The 27,241-nt window shown below is 40.2% G+C and overlaps 1 pseudogene; it reads right to left on the bottom strand.

Annotated features, from left to right (window-relative positions):
- Positions 1 to 24,756: 24,756 nt before the first annotated feature.
- LOC136222657 (1-aminocyclopropane-1-carboxylate oxidase 1-like) lies at positions 24,757 to 27,003 on the bottom strand (annotated as a pseudogene).
- Between the last annotated feature and the right edge of the window lie 238 nt (positions 27,004 to 27,241).

Raw genomic sequence — 27,241 nt, 5'->3', positions numbered from 1 at the left:
CGACGGGTTTGGATCGTTGTGGTCCTTTCTCCAAGCGGGCCCTGGTCGTTTTCTTTGGTCGGGTGGAGCAAGTGGGAGCTGCGGCCTGCTCGGGTTGATCACTGTGAGTGTCTGAATCCTCCGATTCCGCCTGCTCGAAGGAGTTGTGGTGTGAGCTAGAATCGATTTCCATAGAGTCGGTAGAGCTCGACTCGGAGAGTTCAATGGAGATGGTCCTCTTTGGAGGAGGAGGAGGATCAAGTCGATGGGATTTCCGAGTCGGAGTCAGTTTCCTGGACGGCGGGGGTTTTCTCTTCCTCTGAATTTTTGGTGATAGAGGGCGGTGGTCAGATACCTGAGGTGAGAGTGCCGGTCCTGTAGGGAGTGGTGAATGAGGTTCCGCCGTAGGTGAGGATGGCGGTGAATGATGTTCCGCCATAGGTGAGAGGGGCGTTGAACCTGCTGGGATTGGCGAGTGGGTGTTCGCCGTAGGTGGGGGTGAGCTTGAGCCAGTAGGGGGCGACGATGGGTGGGCCGCTGGTGTTTGAGAGGGCAGCGAACTTACAGGAGGTGGTGATTGGTGGTCCGCCGCTGGTGTTTCGTCGTCGGAGACGGCTTCTTGAGTCCGCTCTAGCATTGCGGCTATCTCGGAGGCGAAAGGAGAGTGGAATCGGTATGGGGAAGGCGGCGTGGATCCTGTTGGAGGCGGTGACTGGTTGTCGGAGGGTTCCTTGGGTGTAGGAGGTTGGGCTACCATCGGGGCCTTACCTTTCTCCTTCCTTGAGTATCGACGAAGGTTCACCGGCGGTGAAGGAGATTCGGCATCTGGGCGGTACTGGCGGGGAGGGGATGGAGGTTGATGGTAGCGGCTCCGCCTGGGCACGTCACTGAAATATCCGTCCATGGAAGGGTTTGGGGAGGAAGACGAAAGGGTTGAGTGTTTGGGTGTTTCGGTGAAGTGGGAGAGGTTTTAGGGGGAAAAAGGGTTTTGAAATTAAAGAGGGTAGGTTGAAGTTGAGTTAAGTAAAGGTGAAAAAACCTTTTACCCTTAAAAAAATTAAGGGTCAAATACATGAATATCATAAATAACTACAAAATTACAACTAAATCGTATTATCAAACTTAATTCTCAATATGTCATTATTTTCTATACATTACAAATAAAATATGATTTTACATCCTAAATTAAAAATTCTAGACCCAATTCATAAATCCTAAACCCTATAAAATATATCTTAGATATCTAATTTATAAATTCAAATCCTTAAAATATATTCAAAATGCTAATTTAACTAGTTTGACATAATTCAAAATCACTACTTGACATAGTTGTAAATAATTTTTCAAATCTAAATTTCTATGTAAATTTCCCAAAAATTAACCCTTCTTAGGCTCACTATTCTTTTGTTCCTTCCTTAGCCCAACTCCATAAAAACCAATACCTGTACCTGCAATTAACAACATGAAACCCAGAAATTATCCAAGGAGGGGGATGGAGTTAGTTAAATTAGTTGAAAAATAAAAACAGTAAGAAAAACATATATGAAAAGAGTGACTAGTCTTGGGCAAGACTAGCTTCAGGGCTGCCTCCCTGTAGCGCTGCTATTTTATGTCTGGAGCTAGACGTAACTGAACTTCAGTATTCAGTCTTTGGGCAATTTAAGGCAAACTTCTTCAGTCCCCTGGGCTTGGAATCCCTCGTAGAACGGCTTAAGGTGATGCCCATTTACTTTGAAACATTTATCATTTTTCAAGCTTTCAATTTCCACCGCACCATGTAAGAACACACGTTTTACCACGAAAGGACCAATCCACTTAGTGCGTAATTTTCCCGCGAAAATCTTGAGTCGAGAATGGTACAAAAGGACTTTTTGCCCGACTTGGAACTGCTTTCGTGTGAGTAGGCTGTCGTGGTAGTTTTTCGACTTCTGTTTATAGATTCTTGAACTCTCATAGGCTTCGGTTCTAAGCTCCTCCAACTCCTGTAGCTGTAGTTTCCTCTCTTCACCTGCTTCATCATAGGCCATATTGCATTTTTTTACTGCCCAAAATGCCCTATGCTCCAATTCCACAGGGAGATGACATGGTTTCCCGTAAACCATTCGGTAGGGAGACATCCCAATTGGGGTTTTGTACGCTGTCCTGTATGCCCATAGGACGTCCTCAAGTCTGACGCTCCAATCTTTTCTTGTGAAATTCACCATCTTCTCAAGGATGGACTTAATTTCACGGTTCGAAACTTCAGCCTGACCATTGGTCTGTGGGTGATAAGCTGTGGACATGCGATGATTGACTCCATACTTTTTAAGTAGGGATACCATTATCCGATTGTAGAAATGAGTCCCTCTGTCACTGATTAACGCCCTGGGCATGCCAAACCTGCTAAATATGTTTCCCTGCAAAAACTTAACAACTGTTTGAGCATCATCAGTCTTGGTGGCAATGGCTTCCACCCACTTTGAGACATAATCAACTGCCAATAAAATGTAAAGATAGCCAAAAGAATTTGGAAATGGGCCCATAAAATCAATGCCCCATACGTCGAAGATTTCGCAAGTTAAAATTGACGTAAGTGGCATTTGACTTCGCTGGCTTAAATTTCCAGTTCTTTGATAATTGGCACAAGATTTGCAAAATAAGTATGAATCACGAAAAATGTTGGGCCAAAACAAACCACAGTCGAGTACTTTTCGTGCCGTTCGCTTCGGGCCAAAGTGGCCACCGCACGAGCTTGAATGGCTGAACTGGAGTATGGACTCGACTTCGGTCTCTGGAATGCATCGCCGAATCATCTGATCAGAACAGTGTTTCCACAAATAGGGTTCGTCCCAGACGTAATATTTGGCTTCCTTCCTTAGTTTGTCTTTTTCGTTTCGAGTAAACTCTTCCGGCATCACCCCTGCAACCATATAATTTACCAAGTCAGCATACCAAGGTTCAATTGTATTGATGCTAAACAAGTGTTCGTCGGGAAATTCGTCTTTGAGCTCTCCATTGTCATTGTCCGGTGAGAGAAGTCGGCTAAGGTGATCTGCCACCAAGTTTTCAGATCCTTTTTTGTCGCGAATTTCAAGGTCGAACTCCTGTAGCAGAAGTATCCACCGAATTAGGCGAGGTTTCACGTCTTTCTTCTTTATTAGATACCGCAACGCTGCATGGTCAGAAAATACAATAACTTTAGTACCGAGTAAATAGGAACGGAATTTCTCTAAAGCAAAGACAATAGCTAAAAGTTCTCTTTCAGTGGTCGAATAGTTGCTTTGTGCACTGTCAAGCGTTCTTGATGCATAATAGATAACATGAGGTAGCTTATCCATTCGCTGTCCGAGAACAGCACCGATTGCGTAGTTGCTAGCGTCGCACATGATCTCGAAGGGGTAATTCCAATTTGGTGGTTGGATGATAGGTGCTGACACTAGCTTTTCTTTCAATTCATCAAATGCATCCTTACAAGTCTGATCGAACTCAAATGCGACCTCTTTTTGCAGCAATTTGCACATGGGCTGTGTTATCTTGGAGAAGTCTTTTATGAAACGTCGGTAAAAACTTGCATGGCCAAGAAAAGAACGGACTTCCCGGACACTTCCGGGGTAAGGTAAAGACTGAATTACATCTATTTTCGCTCTATCTACCTCAATGCCTCTAGCCGAAACCACATGTCCTAGAATTATACTTTGTTTTACCATGAAATGACACTTCTCATAATTCAGGACTAGTATAAACTTTAAGCATCGCTTCAGTATTTTACCAAGGTTAATTAGGCATTCATTAAAGGAATCACCGTAAACAGTGAAATCATCCATAAAAACCTCAATGATTTGCTCGACATAATCAGAAAAGATACTTACCGTACATCATTGGAAGGTTGCCGGTGTATTACATAATCCGAACGGCATTCGTCGGTAGGCAAATGTACCGAAAGGACATGTGAACGTTGTTTTTTCCTGATCTTCGGGTGCCACCGGAATTTGGTAAAAACCCGAATAACCATCCATGTTGCAATAAAATTTCTTCCCGGCCAACCTCTCCAACATCTGATCAATAAAGGGGAGCGGGAAGTGATCTTTTCTTGTAGAGGCATTTAACTTCCTGTAGTCGATACAGACGCACCATCCGTTTTGAACACGAGTTGGGACCATCTCTCCCTTCTCATTTTGAACTACTGTTATACCGATTTTCTTTGGCACCATATGGACCGGGCTTACCCATCTACTGTCTGAAATTGCAAATATTACGTTTGCATCTAACATCTTTTGGACTTCTTTCTTTACTACTTCCATCATGGGAGGGTTCAATCGCCGCTGAGCCTCATGTTTTGGTGTTGCTCCTTCTTCAAGATGAATCTTATGCATGCACGTTGATGGGCTCAGCCCTTCCATATCAGCTATTGTCCACCCTATAGCCTTTTTATGTTGCCGTAATACTTCAATCAGCTGTCCTTCTTCGTCTGGGCTTAGCTCGTTCGAAATTATTACCGGCAATGTCTCTTCAGCCCCCAAATAGGCATATTTCAGGTGTTTGGACAGTTCTTTTAGCTCCAATTGAGATGCTTGCATAATAGATGGTAAAGGGCGTTGATTAGCTTTAATCTTCTGAACATGAATAACACTTCCTACATGCTGGTCAGATTTTTCCAAGGCTTCGACAATTTCTTTTATGCTTTCCTCCATGTATTCGTTGTCCGCGGTCAGGCTCTCGCTTAGCGCTACCTGCAACTTATCTTTTCCACTCATATTAAACACATTTCTGGTCACAGGCTCAATTATGTCAATTCCACATACAGACGATACATCAGTTGGGTATTTCATGGCATTATATACATTAAATTGGACAACCTTACCGTCAAATTCCATGGTCAGTACGCCCTTATGGACGTCGATTTTTGTTCTCGCCGTGGTTAGAAAGGGTCTTCCAAGCAATATCTCAGAAGATTCCAAGGTATTGTCGTCATTTTGCATATCTAACACATAAAAATCGGCTGGAAAAACTAAATCATTGACCTGTACTAAAACATCCTCTAAAACACCCTTTGGGTAAACCAAAGCCCTATTTGCAAGTTGTATCACTACACCCGTTTCCGTCAATGGACCAGCATTTAAAGCAGAGTAAATAGACATAGGCATGACATTAATTGATGCGCCTAAATCGCACATTGCCCTCTTAATACTGGTATTACCGATTAAACATGAAATAACAAACATACCCTTATCTTTGCATTTTTGGGGGATTTTTCTTTATAAAACGGCAGATACATTTTCTCCTACAACTACCTTCTCATGTCCGGCTAGCTTAGTCTTATTTACACATAATTCTTTCAAAAACTTTGCATATCGAGGTATTTGCTTAATTGCATCAAGTAAAGGGATGTTTACCTCCACCTTTCGAAAGGTTTCGAAGATGTCCCTTTCTTCCTTTTCTCTCTTTGACTTGGCTAGACGACTAGGAAACGGTGGTCTGATCACCAGAGGTGGGTCCTGGTCCTCAACTCCTTTTTCTGGGGGTCTGTCATTCATGGAGCTATCAGTCTCTTTTCCAGTCTTTTCGTTTTTTTCCGCAGAAGCTTGCTGCTGGTCGTAGGGTGGTTTGGTCTTGGGCAAGACCAAGTCCTTCCCACTGCGCAATGTGACTGCACTTGCGTTCTGTCTGGGGTTTGTTTCAGTTTGTGAAGGAAGCTTCCCCTGCGTCTGAATTGCACTCAGCGAGGTTGCAATTTGACCCATCTGTTTTTCTAGGTTCTGTATGCTCGCCTGAAGACTGGCGTTAACCTTGCTTTGTTCTTCCTAAAATTTAACCAAGTTAGTAATGACAGATTGATCATTAGAACTAGATGCTATACCTGGGTTAGGGTTGGACTGGGGGGGTCTGTACTGTTGAGGCCGATGGTACTGTTGTGGAGGATTTGGTTGGGGGACATTGTTTTGCTGTTTATAACTCAGGTTCGGGTGATCACACAATCCGGGGTTGTATGTGTTCGAGTATGGATCATATCTCCGCTGGGACTGTCCTTGATACCCGAGAGCAGCATTAATTTGTTCCGGAGTGTCCTCTTGTAGCGTAGGGCACTCGTCCGTAGCATGTCCGGCCAGCGCGCATATCCCACATGCCTTTACTTGCACGGCTTTTCCTAAAACCAAATTTTGAACAAGAGAGGTCAGAGAATTAAGTTTTTCTTCGATTGCTGAAGTATTTACCTCATATGCCTTCCTCGAGCCCTCTTGTTGTTTTCCGAATTGTTGTGATGTCGCTGCCATGCTCCGGATTAGTTCTTTGGCTGCTACTGGAGTTTTGTCTATGAGGTTTCCCCACTAGCAGCATCTACCATTCTCCTTTCCATGCTCATCATCCCCTCATAAAAATATTGAACGAGAGAGTGTTCAGTTATACCGTGTTGGGGGCAACTTGCACAAAGTCTTTTAAATCTCTCCCAATAATCATGGAGCGTTTCTATGTCCTTTTGTTTGATTCCGCTGATTTCTCTAGGGATCATCGCTGCACGTGAAGTTGGGAAATATTTTTCCAGGAATGCTTGGGTCATTTCCACCCATGTTGTGATGGATCCTGAAGGTAGATTGAGGAACCAATCTTTGGCCGCATCCTGCAAAGAAAAAGGAAAAGCTCTCAGTTTAACTTGTTCCTCAGTAATTCCTTGTGGGCTCATACCTGAACAAACAGCGTGGAATTCTTTCAGGTGATTATGTGGATTTTCACTCTCCATCCCGTGGAATTTGGGTAAATAGTGAATCAGTCCCGATTTAAGTTCGAATGCTGCGTCCAGATTTGGATATGTTACACACAGAGGCTGCTGGTCAGCTTGAGGGGAGTGTAATTGTCTGAGGGTCGCCATCGTTTCAGTTTCAGTTTCAGTTTCAGGTATCTCACTATTTGCGCCTGAAAATTCCTCTTCTTCTTCGCTGAAGCTTTGAATTCCAATTGCTCGTGACTTTTGCAACCTTACTTCTTTGCGAATTCTTCTTGCCAATAACTCTATTTCTGAGTCGAAAATGAGTTGTTTAGAAGGTGCAGACCTGGTCATATACGAAAGAGAATCAAGTTAGATTAATCCCCGGCAACGGCGCCAAAATTTGTTGGGTGTCGAATCCAGCAAATAAATTATTATTACGAACCAACTACTAATTTGTAGAAGTGGTAAGCAAAGATCGTACCCTAAGGATTAATACCGATTATTTTTTGTATTACGACTAAATCTAGTAAATGTAAATTGAGGGGGAGATTGATGATTTGGTAGTTATCTTGGAATGAAATTCTGTAGAATTAAATGGAAAATTAAATCTTGTATCAATATGAGAAAAACTCCGATCAAGGGATATCTGCAGGCATGTCCATTATTTCCTATTGATCACTGAAAGTGAGAAATTATCTTAATTATCGTGATCCGGATTGGTTATAGTCGTTCCTTAATCATTCCCAACCTAATCCTTCCTTAATTGTAAAGCTAATCCTAGAGCGCCTAAAGATAAGCTCCTATTCGGCAAACAGTTCTAGCTTAGCGCTTAGAATTTAATCTGTCGAAAGCATTAGGAGTTAGAAGGACCCAATCTAAGTTAACCGGATTCTTAGCAATTCCGATTCAAACCAAATTAAACATTCATACGCTTGATTATAGTTAGGATTTCAGATGATTACGAATCCTATAACCTAACGTTGTTTCAACGAATGAAAAGGGTGAAGCCCGGCCGAACTGCAGCCTAAACTTCCATTGAAGGTCTGATTTTATAGATTAATAAAAGTGTAAATAGATCAAACTAAATTAGATGACTGAATTTAAGAACAACGATCTCACAATTGGAAATAACGGTAGCCTTTGATTAATCCCTTAATCGAATGAGGAAATTAGCCATGCATAGTCATGAATCGACTATGATAGCTTACAAAAGGTAAAAATGATGAACGTAAAGAGAAATAAGAAATTGTGCTGAAAACTTCTAAAAACTTAACAAGGAAAGTAAATTGTCTAATCCAATCTAAAACTATCTCCTCCAAACAATGGGTGGTTTCTTTTATAATGTTAACTCAAAAATCCCAATCTTCTGGACTCCTCCCTTGATTTCAGGGATTTCCTTCGTTTAAAATATGTTGTTGAAACTGCAGAGATAAGTTGGTTTCTGATTCTGCTGACTTGGCGGTTTGAATAAGTCGACCCTCTTAGTCTTGGGCAAGACTAGACCAGTTGCGTCCGCAAAGTTTGAACTTCGAGTGAAAAAGGTCCAAAACAGCCTTCCAAGCCTTCTTTTCTCCAATTTGATTCCAGAAAGCACTTATGCAACAAAACAAGTAAAATGATCCCAAAATGACACAAATAAGGATGAAATATTCACAAAAAGAACATAATAAACTTGCCATTTTGGACACTTATCAGAACCCTCCCGGCAAACACCGAGCAAAACCCGCGGGGCAAAAATAGAGAGTCCGGACAGGCGATAATGCTCCTAAACAGTAGAAGTTCGGACCCATCGAGTTCCAACTCGGACAACCTGCAGTAAGCCGCCGCATGAGAAAGTCGAGCTACTTCGACTCTAAACGTAGGCTCGGTTTGAATTTCTCAAACCACTTGTTTATATGTATCATAACCGTTTTTCAACTTATTTTTATTTTTATTTTTATTTTTACGCTTCTCTCTTTTATGTTATTCTTAGTTTTCTCCTTTTAGTTATTTTCGTTTTTATTTTTATTTTTATTTCTCATAAATCAAAAGAAAAACAAATCCCATTTTTAATCCAAAAAAAAAATTAAACCACGCGGGATGTACAACCCCGTACGCCCCGCGCATCTGCGTGTCTGACCCATTTTTGCAATAAAAGACACGTTACACAGGGCGTCCTTCCTACCACGCCCCGCGTAGCCTTCGGCAATTAAGTTCTCCCCCGAATAAACGCCACGTATTGGACACGCGGGGCACCCCATAAGGCACGCCCCGCGTATCCTAGGGGAGTTGCGAATTATAACTCCCCATGGCAGCCTTTCCCTCTCCCACCTTTCCCATCACTCTCTCCTCTTCCCCAAAAATCTTTCCCACTTCTCCACTCCACCTCCTCTCTCCTCCAATCACCCTTCACCTTTTCAAATTCAAAACTTCCCTCTTCATTATTTTTGTAACCACCCTCTTAATTGTTCATTAAAATAATAAAAACATTAAATAAGCAATTAAAACCCATAAAAATTAAAAAAAACTCCTTAAAACCGAAAACTGTTCGTTCCACGCGGGGCGTACCTCCATTTACGCCCCGCGTCCTCGCCCTTCTCCCATCAATTTAGGGCCAGGAGGTGCGATACGCGAGGCATGCTTCCCTGCACGCCCCGCGTACCATGCAGTTTTTGCTTCAAATAATGGGCAGGAGGTGGGATACGCGTGGCGTGGCCTCTTCACGCCTCGCGTACCCCTCTGGGAATCCGAGTTTTACTTGGATTCCTCACTTCTCCTCTATAAATACCCACACCTTTTTTCCCTTTTTCTTCCTCACAATTCACTCTACCTTCCCACACTCTTCCCACACTCTCTCTCAACCCCTCACCAACACCATGGCAAGACGAAAACATGTTGCCGACATGCGCCCCCCGCGGTCCACTCAGGCCCATACTTCTCATTCCCAGCCACACCAATCACCACCACCCCTCGAACGAGAAGAAACACCACCACTAACCCGCCAATACCGGGCTCCTTTCCATCTTCTCACCGAAGAGGAGGCCCAATCCTACTAAACACTCTCTGATGCCCACGTAATGGAACTCCCGTACATCAAACGTAGCGTTCTTAATCGCTACAATGTTGGAGGTGCCGTCGAGGACCGCCTCCGTGCTCTAAATTGGCTCGATCACTATCGGGCACGCCACCACGTCTATTCTTCGTTGGTCGTGGAGTTCTACACCACCCTAGAATCCAATAATGTTCCCGGAGCCGCCCTCTTCAACTTCCGCCTTCACAACCAACCTTTCTCCATTGACACACAATGGCTCCGTAACCATTTCACCCGTCAAGCGGAGGCGGGCATTGCACATTGGCCCGAGGACCCTCGCGATTTTTGGACCTCCATCACCGGGTCCGACGATTACGATATCTCCAACCTCCGCCCGGCCTGCATCCGCGATCCAATCCTCCAACTTCTCCACCGCTTCATCTCCTTCTACTTCTCGGGGAAGTCCGAGTCCACCAAGGTCAATAAGCACGAGCTTTTGGCCCTTTATTATTGTGCAAACGGCCTCACCTACGACCTTTCCTACCTTGTGGCCGTCCAACTCCACCACATGCCTACCCGGAAACGTGGCAAAATCGGGTTGGGCCATCTCATCACCATCTTCGCCACCTCCGCACTTGGCGAAGCTGCTCTTGATCACCTCCCCAACTTGGAGCCGCGGCCTTTGGAGAAAAATGCCTTCAAATCACTCAAGCGCCCTACCTCCGGCCCGGGTGAGAGTTCGGGGGCAGCCCAACCCCAAGACGATGAGGATGAGGATGAGGACTCGGACATGGGCCTCAACTTTAGTCCACCCCCAACCACGACTTCAACGCCATCTATGCCCGGTTGGACATTTTGGAGGACAACCAATGATGTGATCGGGCCCACTTCGACTCACGCTTCGACGCCCTTGATGCTCGCTTCGACGCCGCCGAGGCTCAAAGGCAAGCGGATAGGGCCAGCTTCGACGCCTTCGCCAACACCTTCTTCACACATTTCAACATCCACGGCAATCCTCCTCTGCCTCAACCTTAGTTTCCATTTCTTTGTTTTATGTTTTCCTTTGTTTTGTGTTTATTTTAGTTCGTCTTTCTTTTGTTGTTTTTGTTCTGTTTTTGTGTTTTTATTGTACTTTCTTTTTTTCTTTTAAATATATTTATGATTTCCCTTTATGTTTCGTTTTATTTATTTTCTCTTTTAGTGTTTATTTTTCTCTATTTATGCACCATAAATAACCTTCACGCAGGACGTACTCCATTTTACGCCCCGCGTGCTCGTCATTTTTCTTGTATAAAAATCTCAGAAACTCAAACACACGGGGCGCCCCTCTTAGTGCATCCTGCGTATTTAAGTCTCTGGCCAGAATTGGCTAAACACGCACCTCCTACGCAGGGCGCCCCCTGGGCACGCCTTGCGTAGGACCTGACCTTTAAGGGTCCTTTTTATATTCCATCTTTATTTTTGTTTTTGTTTTTTCTTTCCTTTTGCGACGTCCTTGGAATAGACGTCATTTTAATAACGCGGAGGGCCGTGCAACCCCGCACTCACCGTTTGTTTTGCACTAACAAAAACAAAAATAAAAATCAAACAAAACAACAAAATAATTAAACTAATTTATTGATTCTTAAATTTTTCCGACACACTACCTCCCTCAGAAATTAATTAAAAGTTTCATTATTTGTTCTTAAATAAGAAGACGTTGACACAAATGATCGGTTTTAGTAAGAAATTTTAGTCTTAATTCTAAAGTTATAGAATTTATGCAAAGCCTAGGTTCGTACTAAACAAAAGCATTGAGTCCTAACCCAAAGGTTATCTCTATAATGAAATTTAAAGAGGCAATAAAAACGGGATAGTTGAAAATTTGATGAGAACTTGAACGTACACAATTTAACCCGAAATTTTGTGAGATATTTTTGAGCCTAAAGGAGTTCGTATGAGAACTCTATTTCTTTCACAATTTTTCGAGAGCTTTGACTTCACTCGACTCATAGAGTTTGCACCTAATACCGGGTTAAGTACACTTATTTTGGTTAAAATGGCAATAGATGATAAAACGAACCCACTTAGTCTAATTCCTTTCTTAACTTATTTTTCTCGTTTTCATCAAACTCTAGGAAACCCCCTCGAGCCTATTAACTGACTTTTTTGTTAATACCCTTTTAACATTTAACCCTTTTTCCTCTTGATTAAATACCAATAAAATCAAATCGCACCCGAAATAAGTCAAGGCCTTGATAAGTAAGCACCATAAGCTTTCAAAATCGTTTTTGTGCCGCTCTCAAAACAAAAAGAAAAAGAAAAACACAATAAAGAGCAAAAAGGCATTCTCAAGCTCAACCTTTAAACTGCAAAAATTATTTTTCTTAGAGTCAATCCATTAAGGGTTCTTTGATTGCAAAGAACAAGTTATGTTTGGTTCAATGCCTCTATTTCCAGTATAGAAATTAATCAACATGCATGACATATGTGTTATTAGTCAGTACTTTCTTGATTAAACATGTCCTTTCTCCTGCTATTGCACAATCGATAATTTGGTTTGATGCAGAGACAAAGTTTTGAAAATAATTGAAAAGTACATTTTTTCAAGGGAATGCATTGCATTTTGCAGAGTTACAAGATGAAACCTTGGCTACTACACAAGGAGGTTTATCTGGACATATTATTTCACACAATTACAGATATATGTGGTAGTAGTTCATTATAAATTTATATTCACAATATTCATTCTTTTACTTGTACACCCTAAAGTATATAGAATTGTGTTGCAATTCGAGCAAATCAAGATCAAAGTTTCACCATTAAATTTCTTAGAAGTCTTAATGCTAATTGTGGCATGGTGAAATCTCAAGTCTTGATGTTTGATCTGTTATCACATGTGGATAAGCTTCTTTAATGTGGTCTTACAACATGAAATTCACCTAGAAATGGCTTTTGTGAATAATTCTAATCCAACGATCGTTCGATGAGTTCTGATGTCAACTATGTCAAGAACAACAAAAGAGACCATAATAATCACTATGACAAGAAAAGTTACAAGAAAGGCCAGGGCTAGATATGTTCTTAATGTGATAGAGAAGGTCATGGTTGATCAATGCTTTAAAAAGCATGGTTACCCACTTAACTACAAGTTCAACAAAAAAAAAGTTGTTAGTAATATTATTATTAATCTCGAAGATTCTATGTCTTTTGGCATTTTCCTTACTATAGAACTATACAACAAATTAATGCTGGTTCAAACCAGTACTGTTAACACATTAACTATAGCGTTTGGACAAGGTAATGGGAAAGGTAAATTTTTTTGTACTTTTTCAAATTTTCCTAAAACATGGGTGATAGATTCTGGAGGTGCAGACCATGTACCTAGTACTCAAGTATGTTTTGTATCTCTTTATGACATTCCTACTATATTAGTTCATTTACCAAATAATGTGAGTATTACAGTGAAAAACAAAGGTGCAATATAATTGACTAGAAAATTGATATTAAAGGATGTCTTGTTTATACTTTTTTTTATTTAATTTGCTTTATGTTGGTTAATTGTTGTAGGATAATCAATGTTCACTTTTGTTTAACGAATATGAAGGAAAATAGGCAAACGTTTGGCAGCGGAAATATAAAATTTTTACCTATTTCCTTTTCCCAAGATCCGTTAATCGTTATTTCATATAAGGAGGGATTGAACATAAATACATTTATCACGATCAATCTACCGTTGCAAACGAGGTGCCCACAACTTCAAAAGAGATGGAAACTGTCTACCAATCTGCCCCTACCCTAACGGGCCTTCAAGACCTCCGCACGACAATCCCAACAGTGGAAACGTGGAAGAATATGTCTAGAAGCTTCTGTCCAAAAATCGCGGCGATCCGACGGTTCAATCTCCGGGAATCCGCGAAATCGTGAACTGACCTGATGTAGGAGGAACAAGAACGAATTTCTCCCTTTTGTTTGTTTTTCTTCTTTCATGAACACAACAAAACAAACAAGTAAACGATTAGAAATCAACCGATGAATAGCAACCAAAATAGATTGCCTCTAATTAATCAACACAAGATCAAGGAGAAAAAGAAAGAGATGAAATCAATTGATTCGGAAGCAATCGGTGGAATTCTGTCCTCTACTGTAGTGGTCGAAATTCTCAGTCTGCGGGAGAGACTAGGGTTGCCGAAATTTGCTAATAGGAGGGGTATAAATAACCTCTTGTATCTAAACCCTAGTTAAATAGAATTAGGTTACTTAATTAGAGTTATATTCGGAATAATACTCTTGTTATTATTATCTATAACTATATCTAAATATAGAGATAATGTTAACTTATTAATAGGATAATAATTAGAAGCAATTTTAATCTCATTAAACTTCCTGACTTATTTATCCTATAATTAATTTAATCCATAATCATAATCTAATTATAATTATTAAAATTAAATTAATTTCTTATGTGTCACAACACATAGAAATTGCCCCCCTTTGTTACTGGGCCTTAGTGGACTCAGTTGGGCTTCCATCAATTAATTAACATCTGTTTCTCTTTTGGGTTCCAAGTCTTATGTGTGACCCATTAGGTTCTTATTGCTTCTAGCCGTATACAACTATTAAATTAATTCCTTAGAATTATATTTAATCTTTGCATAACGGAATGAGTACGCGAACTGTGATTGGCAGATCCGAAACATTCCCCTAGAGCCATAAGAAGACAGGTTGATTCCGTCGTTGAACTTTCCGTATTAGTTACAGTATAATTTGATCCTTCATCAACTACATCCTTGAACAGAATCTTATGACTATGGGCAATGTCAAGTCATATATAGCGAGACGTTCGTTTTACTTGTACAGGCCGAGTTAACTCCAATTAGATAGGTTAAGTGAAATCTGCATTTCAAGTCGTAAGCTATCCCCTTGCAAGGATTTAGAGTTAAGTCTTCCACAAGCGATCCTTGGACATATCTCCCATTTATCAAGAGTGACAAATGCTCAGTCCAATGTATAACTATCCTGCAATTACTTCCTGTGATACCCAACGTCTGCCGTTCACACCCTAGAGTCATCTCTGTTATGGATCGTGTTACAACAGGATCAAAGCATCACATTCCATAATCCAGAATCACCAATTAACATTCCTTTGAGTCTTAGGATTACTTATACCTATTAATACCAATGAGATGAACAGGTGACAAGGATAAATCTACCCATCCTGTTATCTCAAGTCGGGTCCCTGATAGGGGCGTTTCGTCCCTATCTTTTAGCGTGATTTACTGTTTAATTTTAGATGAAATAAATAAGTTTAATTGTAAAAATAAAGTGTTTTAATAAAATAATGAAATAAAAATAAAATCCGTACTTTCGGTTAATTTTCCTTATTTTTGATTAAATTAGAAAATAAAACGTCAAGCTAACTCGGCTCTCGAGAATTGTATTTCAGGTACGAGCAAGGAGCGAAAATCCACCGACATACGCGGGGCGTATCACCCTTCACGCGGGGCGTGGAACACTTGGTCAGAAATAATTGCTCAATCCATAGGCACCACGTGGGATCTAGTCACCAATACGCGGGGCGTATCAACCACCACGCGAGGCGTGGAACATATGTCAGAAATGATAAGCCTAATCCTGAAAGTCAGACTGCATGGTCTCCCAGAGTCAACTGCTCCTACGCGGGCGTCCCACCTTACACGCGGGGCGTGTAAGGAAGTTCTTCGACCTAAAAGACTCAGAGACTTATTTACGCGAGGCGTGCTTCAACTACGCGTGGCGTAAAAGGCCCAATTCAAGCAATAAAATCTCAGAAACTCAACCACGCGAGGCGCACCCCAGTCTACGCGAGGCGTGGTTGAGACAACAAGATCTGGATTTGGTCCACATGGAGGAGATTTCTGACGGAATGGGCAAATACGCGAGGCATACACCACCATACGCGAGGCGTGTCATGAGAAATCTGCAGAAAATCATGTTCCTCCATACTTGTATCTTGTGAAATTACAAATCTACCCTAGCTTGATGTGTATAAATAGGAGTGACTAACACTCATTTAGACATCTTTTTGAATACCTTGAACACCTCTTTTTGAGATACAATTCTTGCTTTAGATTAATTTCTTGTTTCATAGTTTTAGATTTTGTTTTTAGGCTTTATATAGCTAAACTCTATCACCTTGAGAGCTTGTTCGTTGATTCCGGCATTCCGTCAAAGTTCCGTTCCATCTCCATTCACCAAGCTCGAAAGCTCCACCTCCAAGTCCTAAGAGACGGCCTTGAGTCCGGTTAGCTAGTTCCGAGGGTGGATTCTTCCCTTTTCACTTGCTAATTAGCTTGTACTCTTCCTATGTACTAGGCTTGGTTGTATTTCATATTTACATTCTCCATATTTATAATTTATGATTCACAATCTCTTTTTCTATATATGTGTTGATGTTTGCTACCTGTTTTGATACTCGTAATTGACTATTGTGTAGGAGAACGCGATTTTCGACGCCATTCGGGCTATCTTTAGGGATTCATATAGGTGTTGCCTTACCGGAAGTGACGCTCCTGAAACCGTAGGAATTGACAAACCACGGAACTTACGGGCCCTAATTTCTGGTCCCAAGCATTAGACACGCCTTGACTAGGAACCACGTAGTCTAAGTACTTCACGGGTCGGTCACACTACACATAGTCGTCATTGCAAGAGTAAATCATTAACCGTATATATATTTGGAGTCATTATTTGTCATAGTTATAACTTATCGCCATTCGTATCATTTCGTAGAGTTTTTGTTATATAAATTTATCTCACCCGTAGTTAGGAGTAGTTTGTAGTTGTTTCCCGAATCAACTCAAAGTATTCACCACTTAGATAACATATAAAACCGAGTCGTTTAATACTTGTAGTTATAAATCCCATGGATTCGATACCCGGTCTTAACCGGATTATTACTTGATACGACGGGGTACACTTGCCCCTAAGTAGTGGCGTCTAGTAGAGTTAGAGCATTTAGGAAGATCACATCCATAGTCGTAACACACTTATCATAACATACACTTCGTCGTTTTAGAAACTCTACCCGTACGTACGCCCCATCAAGTTTTTGGCGCCGTTGCTGGGGATTTATAATTTCTTGCAATATTAGACAAAAACGTTTTATTGTTAGTCTAAGCATTATTTTTGGATAAATTGTTTATATATACTTTTTATACTTTTTACTAACAATATTCTTTCTTGTTTATAATTTATTTCATTTATTTATTTTATGCACACCCGATCCCGGGGTGATACTCTCGTTCCTATTGATCTTGAAATTGAACGTACTCTTTGTAGGATTCGGAGAGAGAAAATGGCAAACCTCAACAATGAAGCTAACCAGCCCGAGGTCAACCAAAGGTCACCGGTGCAACCCGTGAACAACAACCGTAATGGTGGAGACATGCGCTCGATGATGGAGATTCTTGCTCCGCATCGTCCTCAAAACCGCAACGGAATCGTTGCCCCCACCATCCCGGCCAACACATATGAAATCAAGACTAGCATGATCCAACTCATCCAACAACTTGGCCAGTTCGGAGGAGAACCTCATGAAAACCCTAACGAACATTTAGATAAATTTCTTATGTGTGCCGAAACTTCTTGGCAAAACGGTGTACCGGTTGAGGCCGTCCGACTAAAGTTGTTTCCTTTCTCTTTGACAGGACAAGCGTTGGAGTGGTTACACTCGTTGGAGGCGGGTTCGATTACATCATGGGTGGAACTTGAGAAGGAGTTCCTTTCTTACTACCTCCCGCCCTCCAAAACGGTTAAGTTGAGGAACGACATTACTACCTTTCGGCAGCTCGAACACGAAGCCCTTCATGCAGTTTGGGCAAGATTCCGAAAGTTGCTTCGAAGCTGCCCGCACCACGATATCCCCAAGCACGATTTGGTGAGCACTTTTTATCACGGATTAACACCTACTAATCGTGCCACCGTGGATTCCGCAGCAGGTGGGGACCTGTTTAGTAAGTCGACCAGTGAAGCATATGAGCTCATTCACGAGCTCGCAAGGAAAAGCGTACAGTGGCAAGAAGATCGGCCTGTCGGACCTTCGCGACATCAAACATTTGCCGTGGAGAAAGAGGCTCCGAAAAGTTCCATGGCGGAAATGAATAAAAAACTTGACGCTTTGATAGCCCAGTTGAGCCTTAACAAAGTTGCACAGGTCCTGATGTGCAATCATTGTGGTGGAGATCATGACGGACTTAATTGCCAAGCCGGTAGCCCCTTCGCCGGCGACACTGAAAATGTAAGTTACATAGGAGGCAATCAAAGGTACAATCCTAACCCAAACTCCTATTCACACCACCACAATAATAATAACAGCGGATGGAGGCCTCGGTACCAACACCCTAACTTGTCGTATGGCAATAATAATAATGTATTGAGGCCCCCCATCCGACTTTGATCAAGAATATCGGGAAAACGGGCTAGGGCAATCACAAGCCATGCCCGGTAATCGGAACGCTCCACCTCCCGATAATGTGCATGGCCAATCAGTAACGTCCTTGTTAAAGGATATCTTAACCCGTCTTGCCAATAGCGAGGTGTTTTGCAGGGACCTTAGCCGCCAGGTAGCCCACTTGAATCGTCAGCAACAGGAAAGGCCATTAGGAACCTGTTGGGTGTCGAATCCAGCAAATAAATTATTATTACGAACCAACTACTAATTTGTAGAAGTGGTAAGCAAAGATCGTACCCTAAGGATTAATACCGATTATTTTTCGTATGACGACTAAATCTAGTAAATGTAAATTGAGGGGGAGATTGATGATTTGGTAGTTATCTTGGAATGAAATTCTGTAGAATTAAATGGAAAATTAAATCTTGTATCAATATGAGAAAAACTCCGATCAAGGGATATCTGCAGGCATGTCCATTATTTCCTATTGATCACTGAAAGTGAGAAATTATCTTAATTATCATGATTCGGATTGGTTATAGTCATTCCTTACTCATTCCCGACCTAATCCTTCCTTAATTGTAAAGCTAATCCTAGAGCGCCTAAAGATAAGCTCCTATTCGGCAGACAGTTCTAGCTTAGCGCTTAGAATTTAATCTGTCGAAAGCATTAGGAGTTAGAAGGACCCAATCTAAGTTAACCGGATTCTTAGCGATTCCAATTCAAACCAAATTACACATTCATACGCTTGATTATAGTTAGGATTTCAGATGATTACGAATCCTATAACCTACTGTTGTTTCAACGAATGAAAAGGGTGAAGCCCGGCCGAACTGCAGCCTAAACTTCCATTGAAGGTCTGATTTTATAGATTGATAAAAGTGTAAACAGATCAAACTAAATTAGATGACTGAATTTAAGAACAACGGTCTCACAATTGGAAATAACGGTAGCCTTTGATTAATCCCTTAATCGAATGAGGAAATTAGCCACGCATAGTCATGAATCGACTATGATAGCTTACAAAAGGTAAAAATGATGAACGTAAAGAGAAATAAGAAATTGTGCTGAAAACTTCTAAAAACTTAACAAGGAAAGTAAATTGTCTAATCCAATCTAAAAGTATCTCCTCCAAACAATGGGTGGTTTCTTTTATAATGTTAACTCAAAAATCCCAATCTTCTGGACTCCTCCCTTGATTTCAGGGATTTCCTTCGTTCAAAATATGCTGTTGAAACTGCAGAGATAAGTTGGTTTCTGATTCTGCTGACTTGGCGGTTTGAATAAGCCGACCCTCTTAGTCTTGGGCAAGACTAGACCAGTTGCGTCTGCAAAGTTTGAACTTCGAGTGAAAAAGGTCCAAAACAGCCTTCCAAGCCTTCTTTTCTCCAATTTGATTCCTGAAAGCACTTATGCAACAAAACAAGTAAAATGGTCCCAAAATGACAACAAATAAGGATGAAATATTCACAAAAAGAACATAATAAACTTGCCATTTTGGACACTTATCAGAACCCTCCCGGCAAACACCGAGCAAAACCCGCGGGGCAAAAATAGAGAGTCCGGACAGGCGATAACGCTCCTAAACAGTAGAAGTTCGGACCCATCGAGTTCCAACTCGGACAACCTGCAGTATGCCGCCGCATGAGAAAGTCGAGCTACTTCAACTCTAAACGTAGCCTCGGTTTGAATTTCTCAAACCACTTGTTTATATGTATCATAACCGTTTTTCAACTTATTTTTATTTTTATTTTTATTTTTACGCTTCTCTCTTTTATGTTATTCTTAGTTTTCTCCTTTTAGTTATTTTCGTTTTTATTTTTATTTTTATTTCTCATAAATCAAAAGAAAAACAAATCCCATTTTTAATCGAAAAAAAATAATTAAACCACGCGGGACGTACAACCCCGTACGCCCCGTGCATCTGCGTGTCTGACCCATTTTCGCAATAAAAGACACGTTACGCAGGGCATCCTTCCTACCACGCCCCGCGTAGCCTTCGGCAGTTAAGTTCTCCCCCGAATAAACGCCACGTATTGGACACGCGGGGCGCCCCATAGGGCACGCCCCGCGTATCCTAGGGGAGTTGCGAATTACAACTCCCCATGGCAGCCCTAATTTCTGGTCCCAAGCATTAGACACGCCTTGACTAGGAACCACGTAGTCTAAGTAATTCAAGGGTCGGTCACACTACATATAGTCGTCATTGCAAGAGTAAATCATTAACCGTATATATATGTGGAGTCATTGTTTGTCATAGTTATAACTTATCACCATCCGTATCATTTCGTAGAGTTTTTGTTATATAAATTTGTCTCACCCGTAGTTAGGAGTAGTTTGTAGTTGTTTCCCGAATCAACTCAAAGTATTCACCGCTTAGATAACATATAAAACCGAGTCGTTTAATACTTGTAGTTATAAATCCCATGGATTCGATACCCGATCTTAACCGGATTATTACTTGATACGACGGGGTACACTTGCCCCTAAGTAGTGGCGTCTAGTAGAGTTAGAGCGTTTAGGAAGATCACATCCATAGTCGTAACACACTTATCATAACATACACTTCGTCGTTTTAGAAACTCTACCCGTACGTACGCCCCATCAGTCCCCAATCCTAATGAACCCCTTTCATTGGATCCATGTAACTGTCCAGATATCTGCATATCTAAAGCTTGTGAGATCAGCTCTCTGTCTCGACAGAAGACATTGTTACATGCAAGACTCAACAGTGATATGGCAATCCCTTAAAACATATTACTTGACTTGGGGTGATTTTAAGTTTATTAGTTTATTATAATGTTTTGTCTCACTTCATGCTTGTATGAACACTTTATAATCACTTTAAATAAACTTAGGGATTTCCTTTTATTAGACTTGTTTAGTTCTTTAAAGGAGGTTGCCTTCATACAGTTATAAAACCATATCTTATTAAAACAAATGACATAAAGAACAATTCATTTATATTAGGTTTATGTATCCTGGAACAATTGTCTATAGGACACTAAACCCCAACATACTCCCACTTGGACTAAAGCCAATTGTTTCCAAAAACATTCCCAAAAGCGTTCGCATGACCACCGTGAACCTTTTGGGGTTAGGCATTCTTTAAATGGATCTATAAGTTTGTCCTTTTATGGGCACTCCGTTTTGATTCTCACATCTACTCTTGTTGTTATCTCTCGGTAGAGATAGTAACGACTGAGGTAGTGTTTGGATGTATTATGAGACTGCAGGTCCTTGGCAAGAGCAACAGCTCTATTGTTAATCTCATTAACAATGTTAGGTACCCCACCTAGTTCATTAATGAACTACCTTTCCAAACTTCCTATCAGCTGCTTCCAAAGCTGCTACATACTCTGATTTTGACCTTTGGCTCAGCTACGGTTTCCTGCTTGGAACTATTCCAGCTAACCGTACCTCTTTCAGAATAAACTTGTATTCTGTGAAATCATCTTCATCTGTTTGATGACTTATATCCGAAAGTCTCCAACTTTCAATTTATCATCTCCATATACTTGGAACATGTCCATAGTTTATCTTAAGTACTTAAGATTGTCCTTGACAACAATCCAGTGATCATCACTTGGATTGACCCATAATCGACTTTGTCATGCTAAAGTAACAAGGATGTTAGGTCTAGTGCGAAAACGCTTTGAGCACTTTGTCAATGCATTTAGACTGGGAAGGGTCAAGCAGCCTTTTTTAATCTTAGATCTTAATCTTTAAGATGTAAGCTGCTTCTCCTAAATCTATTATGGAGAATTTTATCCGATAACCAACATTTTCACCAATTGCAGTGTAGCTATGTCGTTCCCATTAGTAGAATATCATCGAAATGTCATACTAAGTAAACAACCAAGCTCCCACTAGTTTACATGTAAAAGCTCATACGAGCTCCCACTAGTTTACATGTATAGGTTTGCAAGAGTCTCCTCATAAGCTGTAGGTTCATCGTCTAATACTTGAACCTCTTCGTTGTCTCCCACTAGAAATCCAAATCTATTTGGGATTTCATCGGCTCCCACTAGAAATCCAAATCTCTTAGGGATTTTGATGAACTTGACCAGACCTATGAGTTAGTAATGTCAACAGTGTCTCATCTTGTGAGACAGATTCGGTTTCCACCATCGCTTCCGCTATTTCAGCCAATCCTTCTTCTTTGAACTTCTTCAAGTTCAATCACGCTTTCTACTTGTGTTTCTAGAAGAAACTCTTTCTCTAGAAGTATAGCGTCTTTGGATACTGTTACTTTTGATCATATAGATGATAGAAGTAATCTCCTACTTTTCTTTCGGATATCCAATGAAGAAGTATTTGTCAGATTTAGGGTCTAACTTAATCTGATGTTTATGCATTTTACATATGCTGAACACCCCTAAATTCTCATGAAAGAGAAACTGGGTTTCTTTTCCTATGAACGATTCAAAAGGAATAGAACTGGCGGTTTTGTGGATACTCGGTTCAAGGTAATAAGGCGGTTCTTAGGGTGTAGCCTTAGAACATCTTTGGAAGAGAAATTGTGCTCATCATGGATCGTACTATATCTAATAGAGTACAATTTCTCCTTTCAGATACATCGTGGTGTATACGGAGGAGTCCATTATGAGTGAATCCATATTCATTTAGATAATTCAGGAAATCATTTGAAAGATGTTCTCTGCGACGATCTGATCGAAGCACTATAATATTCTTTCTTGTTTGTTTTCTTACTTCATTCTTGAAGCATTTGCACTTTCTCAAAAGCTGTTGATTTATGCTTCATCAAACAGATGAATCAATAACCAGTATGATCATCTTATGGAGCTAATAAAGTGACTGAACCTTTCTCTTGCTTGTGTTGACATATGACTAGCTGCATCTGAATGTACTAGTCCTAGAGTGTCTGATACACATTCTCCTTAAGGGTGTCTTTGTCATCCTTCCTTTAAACCAGACTTACATTGATTCAAAATCAACTGAGTCTACAAGCCCATCTTGATGAAGCTTGAACATGTGTTTTTCGTTTATATAGGCAAGGTGACATTCCCACAAGTAGGTTGAATTATCTATCTTTTAATTCCAAACGTAAAAGCACCATCCTGACCTTTCTTCTAGAGAAAGTTTAAGTGCTTTTTAAAGTTCCTGTTCCAATTCCTTTCTTTACCATATTGGTGCCATTCCCTTTCGGCTTCTTGCTTTTATTGACTTGGGTTTAATGCATTTGTTCTTCTTAGAATCTTTAGAATTGGGAAACTTCCTTTTTCTCTTGTGAGATCTCTCAATAACAAGTGCTGACATCACTTTCTTAAGATTTGGGCTCAACTGACTTGAGCATATTCCAGAGCTCTTTTATAGAGGTCTGTAAGTTATTCATTTTACAGTTCATGATGAACTTATGAATAAATCTCCAATAGTGATCAAGAACTAAGTCGACACTTAATTCATTATCCATTACAAAACTAATACTAGAAAGTTTTGGTGATGTAGTCAATCTTCTTGACACCAAGTGCCATAGCTGCAAGTGTGATACATCCTCTACGTTCGTCATCTGATTGGTGCTTCCAGTAAACATCAATCTTTTGTCAGGAGCATCATGTACTAGGGCATTGGGCATCGGCATGCCCAATCTTTTCGAACTTCAAAACAATTTTGAGTTTGCCAAAGTAGTCGGTGAATTTTGAACTATTCAATTTGTTATCGGTTAAAATATTACGCAGATCCATTTTAGATATGATGATTCAGAGTATTTACTTTAACTTGAGAGTGAGATAGAGTGACGTATGTTTATTCATTTGCTTTAAAGTATATCAATTTAAAATTATAGGACTTTTAATTCATTTTAAATTGCTCCCACTATTTTGCCAAATTAATAGCCCTCCATATTAATTCGAAGAATTTCACAAATCCTTTAGTGAGCTAGGATCCTAACTCCTGAGATTTCACCTTGAGTTTGCTCAACAAGCTAGTCTCATTTGTTAGGTAGATTCATGTAATCAATCACATCTTTAATGTGATTCCTAGGTTATTGGGTTACTAACCACATTAGTAACTAATATGCTATTCATATTAATCCCAACCATATTGCCCATTAGTTTATGATAACATGAGTTTGCTCATCCAATCATCATAATCTAATTTAAGTATTACCCCATATTCATGAAAGAACGATTTTCGATAATTCAGGTGTTACCATAAGACACTAGTACAAAAATGCTTACTTGTGTCGCACTTTTTCATGTGGTTGTGTCGCACTTTTGTGCGACACAACAGGGGTGCGACACAAGAACTTTGCATCGCTCTTGAGAGCGACACAAGCTACTCATCTGTTGTGTCGCACTTGTCAAGCACGCGATACAATAGAGCGATAACTCTTGTGACGCGCTTCTAGAGTGCGCGCCACAACATATGATAATTCTTGTGACGCGCTCCAAGGGTGCGCGACACAAGCTCCCTGATTAATCTGGTACACTTTGTATCGCTCCTCCCTCATGCGCGACGCAAAATATTGATATTTTAAAAAAATATATATTTTTTGGATTGAATGGAGCTCTAATATTGAAATATAATCAAGCATAAATATTACCACAATAATCCGACGTAATTGTAGGCAAAAGGTTTTTCGTTGAAATAGGGAAACTATAATGAATGTTGAACCAACTAATAAATTAATAGCAGTGCACAATGTAATGATCTTTATTTTTCAAGGACATAGTCAAATAAAAACTCTTCATCGAAAATCAAATAAGCAGACAAGCACATGAAGTAACCAGAGATTAACCAGGGACATACCATCAGAAGATTGCCAATGTTTTCCTCTGAATTCATCCAAGGTTGAAATGCAAATGGTTTTGTTAATTGTACAGACTTTGGTGGAAGTGTGCTCAAAGAGTCTGAAGCACAAAATAAAAAGTTACAACTAAATACAAGAGACTGATAGACTGATACTTAGATATGTACAAAAATCATGATCTGCCAAACAGCGATAAAGAGAAATAATTAGTGATTATGAGTGATTGCAGAGAGCTAATATTTGGAACCAAATGCACAGAAATTATGAGTGATTGCTAAAATTACGAGTGATATTTGGAACCAAATGCATAGAGTCTTTGAAGATAACCCTTTTGTCGAAGTAAGCATACAAAAACAGATATGGATAGACTACCTCTAGTTGGTCTCCAAGATTGATAACAATGGAGTGGCGCATAGGTGGGACATCAATCCATTGGCCCACTCACTTTGTCATCCTGGAAAAGCAAGATGATACCACCAGCATCTGTGTGTGCTCAGTCCCTTTATAAGCTCTAGCTTTGGGCATGGCGGGTAGTTGCTAACTTTAGTGCCAAAGGTTGGACCTTTTGATCCATTAAATGCTTTTTTCAGATACCCCTTTTCAAGTCGAAGATTCTCACATAACAAATCTAGAACTTCCTCTGCTAGTTTCTCTAACTTCCCTGCAAATTCCTTCATCAATTTCCTGTATTCATGAGCGAGATCAGGAATTTCAGAAATATTAGATTGGGGAAGATGTCGGATATGGAAGCTACTTTCCCAATCCATATCTTTGATCTCAGTTTCGACAGCATCAAGCCCTTTACTTGCTACCATTTCCTTGAATCTCTGCTCCATACATTTCTGGTAATGTCCCTTTGTCATCCTCTCTACTCTGTCTAACAACTCTGTTTCAATTCCATGCTTCACCACCTGCAAAACAAACCCACTTAATTAATTCATTAATTCATTGAACATGATTCGAATAAAGATGGCACCCTCCTCAGTTATGACAACACAGAAACTACATAATTATATCTTTCTATAATTAAGTTGATTTCCCTCGAGTTGTCGAGTTCGAATTCTGGTTTCCCTCGAGTTGTCGAGTTCGAATTCTGGTTTAGCGTAATAGATTTTAATTAATAAAGGAGTCAGTGACTCCCAACTTTGCCATTGTCCGAAAACCGTGTTTTTACCATTGTGAGTGGATCCACCGTGTGAGAGCTTCCAATGGTAAAACTGTTCTCGTAGGTGGATAACCTATGACTCATTTCAGCAGCAACTGAATGCCATGGATTTACCGCATGAATATAAGATAATTTGACGGTCTGGCCCTTGTCTACTCTGTACAGCAATTATTAAGTAAAAAAAATAAATCATCAACTTAATATACATGAAGCATAACAACTAATAGGCAAATCCATACCGATTATCATAAATTGGATCAAGAAAATCTGAACTTCAGATCAGATCAACTTTGTGAATGAAAAGCCAAAATATATATATAACTAATGCAGTCGACTATTACACAAATGTGATATATATATTACACAAACACAAACACGCGTTAATCTCAGTACTCTATTTCAAGAAAATCATATTATAACACTTGATAATAGATTACTATATCAGAATTTAAAAAAGTTCCAGACAAGAAGATAAAGAATGCATATAACAATTGTGAAATTCCTACTTAAATTTGGAAGTCTCTTTAAGGAGGTAATAGCGAGGCATAGTTAACTAGATTCTCTAATAAAATATAACATGAGGGAAATGTATGAAACTAGAAGAACATCAGCATACATACAACTTTTTCTTAACCTGGCCTGATTTTTAAACAGAAGAAAAAAAACTACATAATTCGGGATTTATGGTATCTGGCTAAGAACTACAAGTAGGCTTGGCATCAATTACATATAATTGATCCTGACCTTATCACTTAAATATGTTTTCATGACACAAACACAACCTTAGAAACCTTAATTAAAAGGGCTAAAAGCATATTAATATCAGGCCTCAGTAGAAAATATTCATGTTGCACTCACGTGAAAACAAAATTTATTAGGAATGAAACAAAATAGCTAGCCATGATCTTGAGTGTGCAGATACGAACTCCAAGTCATAAAAGTTCCCGTCTAAGCTATCTATTGTAGCCAGAAATATGCTGGTCATTGCCAAAACTATACCAGGGCCCAGAGATATAAACTAGCCTATATAGAATGCGGCTCTAACTTCAATCCCACAACTATGTATATGGGATGGCCACTGCTATATGTATGCACCCCATAAAATCTGCTAGAGGTCAAGTATTAAATCTGTCAAAAATCATGTAGGATATTCATCCCCTGTAAACTGCAAATAATATTTTGGAACACACGCAAGCAGAAGATATGAAAAAAGAGAATTACAT

The sequence above is a fragment of the Euphorbia lathyris genome, chromosome 3 (assembly GCF_963576675.1).
Source record: "Euphorbia lathyris chromosome 3, ddEupLath1.1, whole genome shotgun sequence".
In the NCBI taxonomy this organism is placed as follows: Eukaryota; Viridiplantae; Streptophyta; class Magnoliopsida; order Malpighiales; family Euphorbiaceae; genus Euphorbia; species Euphorbia lathyris.
This window is presented reverse-complemented; position numbering and strand designations above follow the sequence as displayed.